Source organism: Amia ocellicauda, chromosome 14 (genome assembly GCF_036373705.1).
Source record: "Amia ocellicauda isolate fAmiCal2 chromosome 14, fAmiCal2.hap1, whole genome shotgun sequence".
In the NCBI taxonomy this organism is placed as follows: domain Eukaryota; kingdom Metazoa; phylum Chordata; class Actinopteri; order Amiiformes; family Amiidae; genus Amia; species Amia ocellicauda.
Window position 1 is genome coordinate 24,353,760 of NC_089863.1, and position 15,679 is coordinate 24,369,438.

The following is a 15,679-nucleotide window of genomic DNA, read 5'->3' on the forward strand; positions in this document are numbered from 1 at the left end:
ACAGCACAGACCCCACACACAGTACAGACCCCACTCACAGCACAGAACCTACTAACAACACAGACCCCACTCACAGCTCAGAACCTACTAACAACACAGACCCCACTCACAGCACAGACCCCACTCTCAACACAGCACAGACGCCACTAACAACATAACACAGACCCCACTCACAGCACAGACCCCACTCTCAACACACCACAGACCCCACTCACAGCACAGACCCCACTCTCAACACACCAAAGACCCCACTAACAACATAACACAGACCCCACACACAGTACAGACCCCACTCACAACACAGACCCCACTCACAGCACAGACCCCACTAACAACATAACACAGACCCCACACACAGTACAGACCCCACTCACAGCACAGACCCCACTCACAACACAGAACCTACTAACAACACAGACCCCCCTCACAGCACAGAACCTACTAACAACACAGACCCCACTCACAGCACAGACCCCACTCACAGCACAGACCCCACTAACAACATAACACAGACCCCACACACAATACAGACCCCACTCACAGCACAGACCCCACTCACAACACAGAACCTACTAACAGCACAGACCCCCCTCACAGCACAGAACCTACTAACAACACAGACCCCACTCACAGCACAGACCCCACACACAACACAGACCCCACACACAGCACAGACCCCACTAACAACATAACACAGACCCCACACACAGTACGGACCCCACTCACAGCACAGACCCCACTCACAACACAGAACCTACTAACAGCACAGACCCCCCTCACAGCACAGAACCTACTAACAACACAGACCCCACTCACAGCACAGACCCCACTCACAACACAGACCCCACTCACAGTACAGACCCCACTCACAACATGACACAGACCCCACACAGGGTACAGACCCCACTCGCAACACAGACCCCCCTCACAGCACAGACCCCGCTCACAGCACAGAACCTACTAACAACACAGACCCCACTCACAGCACAGACCCCACTAACAACATAACACAGACCCCACACACAGTACAGAACCCACTCACAGCACAGACCCCACTCACAACACAGCACAGACCCCACTCACAGCACAGACCCCACTCACAACACAGACCCCACTCACAGCACAGAACCTACTAACAACACAGACCCCACTCACAGCACAGACCCCACTAACAACATAACACAGACCCCACACACAGTACAGACCCCACTCGCAACACAGACCCCACTCACAGCACAGACCCCACTCACAGCACAACACAGACCCCACTCACAACACAGACCCCACTCACAGCACAGACCCCACTCACAAAACACAGACCCCACTCACAGCACAGACCCCACTCGCAAAACGCAGACCCCACTCACAGCACAGACCCCACTTGCAACACAGACCCCCCTCACAGCACAGACCCCGCTCTCATCACAGCACAGACCCCACTCACAACACAGACCCCACACAGGGTACAGACCTCACTCGCAACACAGACCCCCCTCACAGCACAGACCCCACTCACAACACAGACCCCACACACAGTACAGACCCCACTCACAACATAACACAGACCCCACACACAGTACAGACCCCACTCGCAACACAGACCCCACTCACAACACAGACCCCACTCACAACATGACACAGACCCCACACACAGTACAGACCCCACTAACAACACAGACCCCACTCACAGCACAGAACCTACTAACAACACAGACCCCACTCTCAACACAGCACAGACCCCACTAACAACATAACACAGACCCCACACACAGTACAGACCCCACTCACAGCACAGACCCCACTCACAACACAGCACAGACCCCACTCACAACACAGACCCCACTCACAACACAGACCCCCCTCACAGCACAGAACCTACTAACAACACAGACCCCACTCACAGCACAGACCCCACTAACAACATAACACAGACCCCACACACAGTACAGACCCCACTCGCAACACAGACCCCACTCACAGCACAGACCCCACTCACAGCACAACACAGACCCCTCTCACAACACAGACCCCACTCACAGCACAGACCCCACTCACAAAACACAGACCCCACTCACAGCACAGACCCCACTCGCAACACAGACCCCACTCACAACACAGACCCCACTCGCAACACAGCACAGACCCCACTAACAACATAACACAGACCCCCACACACAGTACAGACCCCACTAACAACACAGACCACACACACAGTACAGACCCCACTAACAACACAGACCCCACTCACAGCACAGACCCCACTCACAGCACAGACCCCACTCTCAACACAGCACAGACCCCACACACAGTACAGACCCCACTAACAACACAGACCACACACACAGTACAGACCCCACTAACAACACAGACCCCCCTCACAGCACAGACACCACTCACAACACAGACCCCACTAACAACATAATACAGATCCCACACACAGTACAGACCCCACTCACAACACAGACCCCACTCACAACATAACACAGACCACACACACCGTACAGACCCCACTAACAACACAGACCCCACTCACAACACAGACCCCACTCACAGTACAGACCCCACTCACAACATGACACAGACCCCACACACAGTATAGACCCCACTAACAACACAGACCCCACTCACAACATAACACAGACCACACACACAGTACAGACCCCACTAACAACACAGACCCCACTCACAGCACAGAACCTACTAACAACACAGACCCCACTCACAGCACAGACCCCACACACAGTACAGACCCCACTCGCAACACAGACCCCACTCACAGCACAGACCCCACTCACAGCACAGACCCCATTCACAGCACAGACCCCACTCGCAACACAGACCCCACTCACAGCACAGACCCCACTCACAGCACAGACCCCACTAACAACATAACACAGACCCCACACACAGTACAGACCCCACTCACAGCACAGACCCCACTCACAACACAGAACCTACTAACAGCACAGACCCCCCTCACAGCACAGAACCTACTAACAACACAGACCCCACTCACAGCACAGACCCCACTCACAACACAGACCCCACACACAGTACAGACCCCACTCACAACATAACACAGACCCCACACACAGTACAGACCCCACTCGCAGCACAGACCCCACTCACAACACAGACCCCACTCACAACACAGACCCCACACACAGTACAGACCCCACTCACAACATAACACAGACCCCACACACAGTACAGACCCCACTCGCAACACAGACCCCACTCACAACACAGACCCCACTCACAACACAGATCCCACTCACAACACAGCACAGACCCCACTCTCAACACAGCACAGACCCCACTAACAACATAACACAGACCCCACACACAGTACAGACCCCACTCACAGCACAGACCCCACTCACAACACAGACCCCACTCACAGCACAGAACCTACTAACAACACAGACCCCACTCACAGCACAGATCCCACTCTCAACACAGCACAGACCCCACTAACAACATAACACAGACCCCACACACAGTACAGACCCCACTCACAGCACAGACCCCACTCACAACACAGACCCCACTCACAGCACAGAACCTACTAACAACACAGACCCCACTCACAGCACAGACCCCACTAACAACATAACACAGACCCCACACACAGTACAGACCCCACTCGCAACACAGACCCCACTCACAGCACAGACCCCACTCACAGCACAACACAGACCCCACTCACAACACAGACCCCACTCACAGCACAGACCCCACTCACAAAACACAGACCCCACTCACAGCACAGACCCCACTCGCAAAACGCAGACCCCACTCACAGCACAGACCCCACTTGCAACACAGACCCCCCTCACAGCACAGACCCCGCTCTCAACACAGCACAGACCCCACTCACAACACAGACCCCACACTGGGTACAGACCCCACTCGCAACACAGACCCCCCTCACAGCACAGACCCCACTCACAACACAGACCCCACACACAGTACAGACCCCACTCACAACATAACACAGACCCCACACACAGTACAGACCCCACTCACAACACAGACCCCACTCACAGTACAGACCCCACTCACAACATGACACAGACCCCACACACAGTATAGACCCCACTAACAACACAGACCCCACTCACAACATAACACAGACCACACACACAGTACAGACCCCACTAACAACACAGACCCCACTCACAGCACAGAACCTACTAACAACACAGACCCCACTCTCAACACAGCACAGACCCCACTAACAACATAACACAGACCCCACACACAGTACAGACCCCACTCACAGCACAGACCCCAATCACAACACAGCACAGACCCCACTCACAGCACAGACCCCACTCACAACACAGACCCCCCTCACAGCACAGAACCTACTAACAACACAGACCCCACTCACAGCACAGACCCCACTAACAACATAACACAGACCCCACACACAGTACAGACCCCACTCGCAACACAGACCCCACTCACAGCACAGACCCCACTCACAGCACAACACAGACCCCACTCACAACACAGACCCCACTCACAGCACAGACCCCACTCACAGCACAGACCCCACTCACAAAACACAGACCCCACTCACAGCACAGACCCCACTCGCAACACAGACCCCACTCACAACACAGACCCCACTCGCAACACAGCACAGACCCCACTAACAACATAACACAGACCCCACACACAGTACAGACCCCACTAACAACACAGACCACACACACAGTACAGACCCCACTAACAACACAGACCCCACTTACAGCACAGACCCCACTCACAGCACAGACCCCACTCTCAACACAGCACAGACCCCACACACAGTACAGACCCCACTCGCAACACAGACCCCCCTCACAGCACAGACACCACTCACAACACAGACCCCACTAACAACATAATACAGATCCCACACACAGTACAGACCCCACTCACAACACAGACCCCACTCACAACATAACACAGACCACACACACCGTACAGACCCCACTAACAACACAGACCCCACTCACAACACAGACCCCACTCACAGTACAGACCCCACTCACAACATGACACAGACCCCACACACAGTATAGACCCCACTAACAACACAGACCCCACTCACAACATAACACAGACCACACACACAGTACAGACCCCACTAACAACACAAACCCCACTCACAGCACAGAACCTACTAACAACACAGACCCCACTCACAGCACAGACCCCACTCACAGCACAGACCCCACACACAGTACAGACCCCACTCGCAACACAGACCCCACTCACAGCACAGACCCCACTCACAGCACAGACCCCATTCACAGCACAGACCCCACTCACAAAACACAGACCTCACTCACAGCACAGACCCCACTCACAGCACAGACCCCACTTGCAACACAGACCCCCCTCACAGCACAGCACAGACCCCACACACAGTACAGACCCCACTCACAGCACAGAACCTACTAACAACACAGACCCCACTCACAGCTCAGAACCTACTAACAACACAGACCCCACTCACAGCACAGACCCCACTCTCAACACAGCACAGACCCCACTCACAACATAACACAGACCCCACACACAGTACAGACCCCACTCGCAACACAGACCCCACTTACAACACAGACCCCACTCACAGTACAGACCCCACTCACAACATGACACAGACCCCACACACAGTATAGACCCCACTAACAACACAGACCCCACTCACAACATAACACAGACCACACACACAGTACAGACCCCACTAACAACACAGACCCCACTCACAGCACAGAACCTACTAACAACACAGACCCCACTCACAACACAGCACAGACCCAACTCTCAACACAGCACAGACCCCACTAACAACATAACACAGACCCCACACACAGTACAGACCCCACTCACAGCACAGACCCCACTCACAGCACAGAACCTACTAACAACACAGACCCCACTCACAGCACAGACCCCACACACAGTACAGACCCCACTCGCAACACAGACCCCACTCACAGCACAGACCCCACTCACAGCACAGACCCCATTCACAGCACAGACCCCACTCACAAAACACAGACCTCACTCACAGCACAGACCCCACTCGCAAAACGCAGACCCCACTCACAGCACAGACCCCACTTGCAACACAGACCCCCCTCACAGCACAGACCCCGCTCTCAACACAGCACAGACCCCACTCACAACACAGACCCCACACAGGGTACAGACCCCACTCGCAACACAGACCCCCCTCACAGCACAGACCCCGCTCACAGCACAGAACCTACTAACAACACAGACCCCACTCTCAACACAGCACAGACCCCACACACAGTACAGACCCCACTCACAGCACAGAACCTACTAACAACACAGACCCCACTCACAGCTCAGAACCTACTAACAACACAGACCCCACTCACAGCACAGACCCCACTCTCAACACAGCACAGACGCCACTAACAACATAACACAGACCCCACTCACAGCACAGACCCCACTCTCAACACACCACAGACCCCACTCACAGCACAGACCCCACTCTCAACACACCAAAGACCCCACTAACAACATAACACAGACCCCACACACAGTACAGACCCCACTCACAACACAGACCCCACTCACAGCACAGACCCCACTAACAACATAACACAGACCCCACACACAGTACAGACCCCACTCACAGCACAGACCCCACTCACAACACAGAACCTACTAACAACACAGACCCCCCTCACAGCACAGAACCTACTAACAACACAGACCCCACTCACAGCACAGACCCCACTCACAGCACAGACCCCACTAACAACATAACACAGACCCCACACACAGTACAGACCCCACTCACAGCACAGACCCCACTCACAACACAGAACCTACTAACAGCACAGACCCCCCTCACAGCACAGAACCTACTAACAACACAGACCCCACTCACAGCACAGACCCCACACACAACACAGACCCCACACACAGCACAGACCCCACTAACAACATAACACAGACCCCACACACAGTACGGACCCCACTCACAGCACAGACCCCACTCACAACACAGAACCTACTAACAGCACAGAACCTACTAACAACACAGACCCCACTCACAGCACAGACCCCACTAACAACATAACACAGACCCCACACACAGTACAGAACCCACTCACAGCACAGACCCCACTCACAACACAGCACAGACCCCACTCACAGCACAGACCCCACTCACAACACAGACCCCACTCACAGCACAGAACCTACTAACAACACAGACCCCACTCACAGCACAGACCCCACTAACAACATAACACAGACCCCACACACAGTACAGACCCCACTCGCAACACAGACCCCACTCACAGCACAGACCCCACTCACAGCACAACACAGACCCCACTCACAACACAGACCCCACTCACAGCACAGACCCCACTCACAAAACACAGACCCCACTCACAGCACAGACCCCACTCGCAAAACGCAGACCCCACTCACAGCACAGACCCCACTTGCAACACAGACCCCCCTCACAGCACAGACCCCGCTCTCATCACAGCACAGACCCCACTCACAACACAGACCCCACACAGGGTACAGACCTCACTCGCAACACAGACCCCCCTCACAGCACAGACCCCACTCACAACACAGACCCCACACACAGTACAGACCCCACTCACAACATAACACAGACCCCACACACAGTACAGACCCCACTCGCAACACAGACCCCACTCACAACACAGACCCCACTCACAGTACAGACCCCACTCACAACATGACACAGACCCCACACACAGTACAGACCCCACTAACAACACAGACCCCACTCACAGCACAGAACCTACTAACAACACAGACCCCACTCTCAACACAGCACAGACCCCACTAACAACATAACACAGACCCCACACACAGTACAGACCCCACTCACAGCACAGACCCCACTCACAACACAGCACAGACCCCACTCACAACACAGACCCCACTCACAACACAGACCCCCCTCACAGCACAGAACCTACTAACAACACAGACCCCACTCACAGCACAGACCCCACTAACAACATAACACAGACCCCACACACAGTACAGACCCCACTCGCAACACAGACCCCACTCACAGCACAGACCCCACTCACAGCACAACACAGACCCCTCTCACAACACAGACCCCACTCACAGCACAGACCCCACTCACAAAACACAGACCCCACTCACAGCACAGACCCCACTCGCAACACAGACCCCACTCACAACACAGACCCCACTCGCAACACAGCACAGACCCCACTAACAACATAACACAGACCCCCACACACAGTACAGACCCCACTAACAACACAGACCACACACACAGTACAGACCCCACTAACAACACAGACCCCACTCACAGCACAGACCCCACTCACAGCACAGACCCCACTCTCAACACAGCACAGACCCCACACACAGTACAGACCCCACTAACAACACAGACCACACACACAGTACAGACCCCACTAACAACACAGACCCCCCTCACAGCACAGACACCACTCACAACACAGACCCCACTAACAACATAATACAGATCCCACACACAGTACAGACCCCACTCACAACACAGACCCCACTCACAACATAACACAGACCACACACACCGTACAGACCCCACTAACAACACAGACCCCACTCACAACACAGACCCCACTCACAGTACAGACCCCACTCACAACATGACACAGACCCCACACACAGTATAGACCCCACTAACAACACAGACCCCACTCACAACATAACACAGACCACACACACAGTACAGACCCCACTAACAACACAGACCCCACTCACAGCACAGAACCTACTAACAACACAGACCCCACTCACAGCACAGACCCCACACACAGTACAGACCCCACTCGCAACACAGACCCCACTCACAGCACAGACCCCACTCACAGCACAGACCCCATTCACAGCACAGACCCCACTCGCAACACAGACCCCACTCACAGCACAGACCCCACTCACAGCACAGACCCCACTAACAACATAACACAGACCCCACACACAGTACAGACCCCACTCACAGCACAGACCCCACTCACAACACAGAACCTACTAACAGCACAGACCCCCCTCACAGCACAGAACCTACTAACAACACAGACCCCACTCACAGCACAGACCCCACTCACAACACAGACCCCACACACAGTACAGACCCCACTCACAACATAACACAGACCCCACACACAGTACAGACCCCACTCGCAGCACAGACCCCACTCACAACACAGACCCCACTCACAACACAGACCCCACACACAGTACAGACCCCACTCACAACATAACACAGACCCCACACACAGTACAGACCCCACTCGCAACACAGACCCCACTCACAACACAGACCCCACTCACAACACAGATCCCACTCACAACACAGCACAGACCCCACTCTCAACACAGCACAGACCCCACTCGCAACACAGACCCCACTCACAACACAGACCCCACTCACAACACAGATCCCACTCACAACACAGCACAGACCCCACTCTCAACACAGCACAGACCCCACTAACAACATAACACAGACCCCACACACAGTACAGACCCCACTCACAGCACAGACCCCACTCACAACACAGACCCCACTCACAGCACAGAACCTACTAACAACACAGACCCCACTCACAGCACAGATCCCACTCACAACACAGCACAGACCCCACTCTCAACACAGCACAGACCCCACTAACAACATAACACAGACCCCACACACAGTACAGACCCCACTCACAGCACAGACCCCACTCACAACACAGACCCCACTCACAGCACAGAACCTACTAACAACACAGACCCCACTCACAGCACAGACCCCACTAACAACATAACACAGACCCCACACACAGTACAGACCCCACTCGCAACACAGACCCCACTCACAGCACAGACCCCACTCACAGCACAACACAGACCCCACTCACAACACAGACCCCACTCACAGCACAGACCCCACTCACAAAACACAGACCCCACTCACAGCACAGACCCCACTCGCAAAACGCAGACCCCACTCACAGCACAGACCCCACTTGCAACACAGACCCCCCTCACAGCACAGACCCCGCTCTCAACACAGCACAGACCCCACTCACAACACAGACCCCACACTGGGTACAGACCCCACTCGCAACACAGACCCCCCTCACAGCACAGACCCCACTCACAACACAGACCCCACACACAGTACAGACCCCACTCACAACATAACACAGACCCCACACACAGTACAGACCCCACTCACAACACAGACCCCACTCACAGTACAGACCCCACTCACAACATGACACAGACCCCACACACAGTATAGACCCCACTAACAACACAGACCCCACTCACAACATAACACAGACCACACACACAGTACAGACCCCACTAACAACACAGACCCCACTCACAGCACAGAACCTACTAACAACACAGACCCCACTCTCAACACAGCACAGACCCCACTAACAACATAACACAGACCCCACACACAGTACAGACCCCACTCACAGCACAGACCCCACTCACAACACAGCACAGACCCCACTCACAGCACAGACCCCACTCACAACACAGACCCCCCTCACAGCACAGAACCTACTAACAACACAGACCCCACTCACAGCACAGACCCCACTAACAACATAACACAGACCCCACACACAGTACAGACCCCACTCGCAACACAGACCCCACTCACAGCACAGACCCCACTCACAGCACAACACAGACCCCACTCACAACACAGACCCCACTCACAGCACAGACCCCACTCACAGCACAGACCCCACTCACAAAACACAGACCCCACTCACAGCACAGACCCCACTCGCAACACAGACCCCACTCACAACACAGACCCCACTCGCAACACAGCACAGACCCCACTAACAACATAACACAGACCCCACACACAGTACAGACCCCACTAACAACACAGACCACACACACAGTACAGACCCCACTAACAACACAGACCCCACTTACAGCACAGACCCCACTCACAGCACAGACCCCACTCTCAACACAGCACAGACCCCACACACAGTACAGACCCCACTCGCAACACAGACCCCCCTCACAGCACAGACACCACTCACAACACAGACCCCACTAACAACATAATACAGATCCCACACACAGTACAGACCCCACTCACAACACAGACCCCACTCACAACATAACACAGACCACACACACCGTACAGACCCCACTAACAACACAGACCCCACTCACAACACAGACCCCACTCACAGTACAGACCCCACTCACAACATGACACAGACCCCACACACAGTATAGACCCCACTAACAACGCAGACCCCACTCACAGCACAGACCCCACTTGCAACACAGACCCCCCTCACAGCACAGACCCCGCTCTCAACACAGCACAGACCCCACTCACAACACAGACCCCACACAGGGTACAGACCCCACTCGCAACACAGACCCCCCTCACAGCACAGACCCCACTCACAGCACAACACAGACCCCACTCACAGCACAGACCCCACTCACAACACAGACCCCACTAACAACATAATACAGATCCCACACACAGTACAGACCCCACTCACAACACAGACCCCACTCACAACATAACACAGACCACACACACCGTACAGACCCCACTAACAACACAGACCCCACTCACAACACAGACCCCACTCACAGTACAGACCCCACTCACAACATGACACAGACCCCACACACAGTATAGACCCCACTAACAACACAGACCCCACTCACAACATAACACAGACCACACACACAGTACAGACCCCACTAACAACACAAACCCCACTCACAGCACAGAACCTACTAACAACACAGACCCCACTCACAGCACAGACCCCACTCACAGCACAGACCCCACACACAGTACAGACCCCACTCGCAACACAGACCCCACTCACAGCACAGACCCCACTCACAGCACAGACCCCATTCACAGCACAGACCCCACTCACAAAACACAGACCTCACTCACAGCACAGACCCCACTCACAGCACAGACCCCACTTGCAACACAGACCCCCCTCACAGCACAGCACAGACCCCACACACAGTACAGACCCCACTCACAGCACAGAACCTACTAACAACACAGACCCCACTCACAGCTCAGAACCTACTAACAACACAGACCCCACTCACAGCACAGACCCCACTCTCAACACAGCACAGACGCCACTAACAACATAACACAGACCCCACTCACAGCACAGACCCCACTCTCAACACACCACAGACCCCACTCACAGCACAGACCCCACTCTCAACACACCACAGACCCCACTCACAGCACAGACCCAACTCTCAACACACCAAAGACCCCACTAACAACATAACACAGACCCCACACACAGTACAGACCCCACTCACAACACAGACCCCACTCACAGCACAGACCCCAGTAACAACATAACACAGACCCCACACACAGTACAGACCCCACTCACAGCACAGACCCCACTCACAACACAGAACCTACTAACAACACAGACCCCCCTCACAGCACAGAACCTACTAACAACACAGACCCCACTCACAGCACAGACCCCACTCACAGCACAGACCCCACACACAGTACAGACCCCACTCACAGCACAGACCCCACTCACAACACAGAACCTACTAACAGCACAGACCCCCCTCACAGCACAGAACCTACTAACAACACAGACCCCACTCACAGTACAGACCCCACACACAGTACAGACCCCACTCGCAACACAGACCCCACTCACAGCACAGACCCCACTCACAGCACAGACCCCACTAACAACATAACACAGACCCCACACACAGTACAGACCCCACTCACAGCACAGACCCCACTCACAACACAGAACCTACTAACAGCACAGACCCCCCTCACAGCACAGAACCTACTAACAACACAGACCCCACTCACAGCACAGACCCCACTCACAACACAGACCCCACACACAGTACAGACCCCACTCACAACATAACACAGACCCCACACACAGTACAGACCCCACTCGCAGCACAGACCCCACTCACAACACAGACCCCACTCACAACACAGACCCCACACACAGTACAGACCCCACTCACAACATAACACAGACCCCACACACAGTACAGACCCCACTCGCAACACAGACCCCACTCACAACACAGACCCCACTCACAGTACAGACCCCACTCACAACATGACACAGACCCCACACAGGGTACAGACCCCACTCGCAACACAGACCCCCCTCACAGCACAGACCCCGCTCACAGCACAGAACCTACTAACAACACAGACCCCACTCACAGCACAGACCCCACTCACAACACAGCACAGACCCCACTCTCAACACAGCACAGACCCCACTAACAACATAACACAGACCCCACACACAGTACAGACCCCACTCACAGCACAGACCCCACTCACAACACAGCACAGACCCCACTCACAGCACAGACCCCACTCACAACACAGACCCTACTCACAGCACAGAACCTACTAACAACACAGACCCCACTCACAGCACAGACCCCACTAACAACATAACACAGACCCCACACACAGTACAGACCCCACTCGCAACACAGACCCCACTCACAGCACAGACCCCACTCACAGCACAACACAGACCCCACTCACAACACAGACCCCACTCACAAAACACAGACCCCACTCACAGCACAGACCCCACTCGCAAAACGCAGACCCCACTCACAGCACAGACCCCACTTGCAACACAGACCCCCCTCACAGCACAGACCCCGCTCTCAACACAGCACAGACCCCACTCACAACACAGACCCCACACAGGGTACAGACCCCACTCGCAACACAGACCCCCCTCACAGCACAGACCCCACTCACAACACAGACCCCACACACAGTACAGACCCCACTCACAACATGACACAGACCCCACACACAGTACAGACCCCACTCGCAACATAACACAGACCCCACACACAGTACAGACCCCACTCGCAACACAGACCCCACTCACAACACAGACCCCACTCACAGTACAGACCCCACTCACAACATGACACAGACCCCACACACAGTATAGACCCCACTAACAACACAGACCCCACTCACAACATAACACAGACCACACACACAGTACAGACCCCACTAACAACACAGACCCCACTCACAGCACAGAACCTACTAACAACACAGACCCCACTCTCAACACAGCACAGACCCCACTAACAACATCACACAGACCCCACACACAGTACAGACCCCACTCACAGCACAGACCCCACTCACAACACAGCACAGACCCCACTCACAGCACAGACCCCACTCACAACACAGACCCCCCTCACAGCACAGAACCTACTAACAACACAGACCCCACTCACAGCACAGACCCCACTAACAACATAACACAGACCCCACACACAGTACAGACCCCACTCGCAACACAGACCCCACTCACAGCACAGACCCCACTCACAGCACAACACAGACCCCACTCACAACACAGACCCCACTCACAGCACAGACCCCACTCACAAAACACAGACCCCACTCACAGCACAGACCCCACTCGCAACACAGACGCCACTCACAACACAGACCCCACTCGCAACACAGCACAGACCCCACTAACAACATAACACAGACCCCACACACAGTACAGACCCCACTAACAACACAGACCACACACACAGTACAGACCCCACTAACAAAACAGACCCCACTCTCAACACAGCACAGACCCCACACACAGTACAGACCCCACTCGCAACACAGACCCCCCTCACAGCACAGACCCCACTCTCAACACAGCACAGACCCCACACACAGTACAGACCCCACTCGCAACACAGACCCCCCTCACAGCACAGACCCCACTCACAGCACAACACAGACCCCACTCACAGCACAGACACCACTCACAACACAGACCCCACTAACAACATAATACAGATCCCACACACAGTACAGACCCCACTCACAACACAGACCCCACTCACAACATAACACAGACCACACACACCGTACAGACCCCACTAACAACACAGACCCCACTCACAACACAGACCCCACTCACAGTACAGACCCCACTCACAACATGACACAGACCCCACACACAGTATAGACCCCACTAACAACACAGACCCCACTCACAACATAACACAGACCACACACACAGTACAGACCCCACTAACAACACAGACCCCACTCACAGCACAGAAACTACTAACAACACAGACCCCACTCACAGCACAGACCCCACTCTCAACACAGCACAGACCCCACTAACAACATAACACAGACCCCACACACAGTACAGACCCCACTCACAGCACAGAACCTACTAACAACACAGACCCCACTCACAGCACAGACCCCACTCTCAACACAGCACAGACGCCACTAACAACATAACACAGACCCCACTCACAGCACAGACCCCACTCACAACACAGCACAGACCCCACTCACAGCACAGAACCTACTAACAACACAGACCCCACTCACAGCACAGACCCCACACACAGTACAGACCCCACTCACAACATAACACAGACCCCACACACAGTACAGACCCCACTAACAACACAGACCCCACTCACAGCACAGAACCTACTAACAACACAGACCCCACTCTCAAAACAGCACAGACCCCACTAACAACATAACACAGAC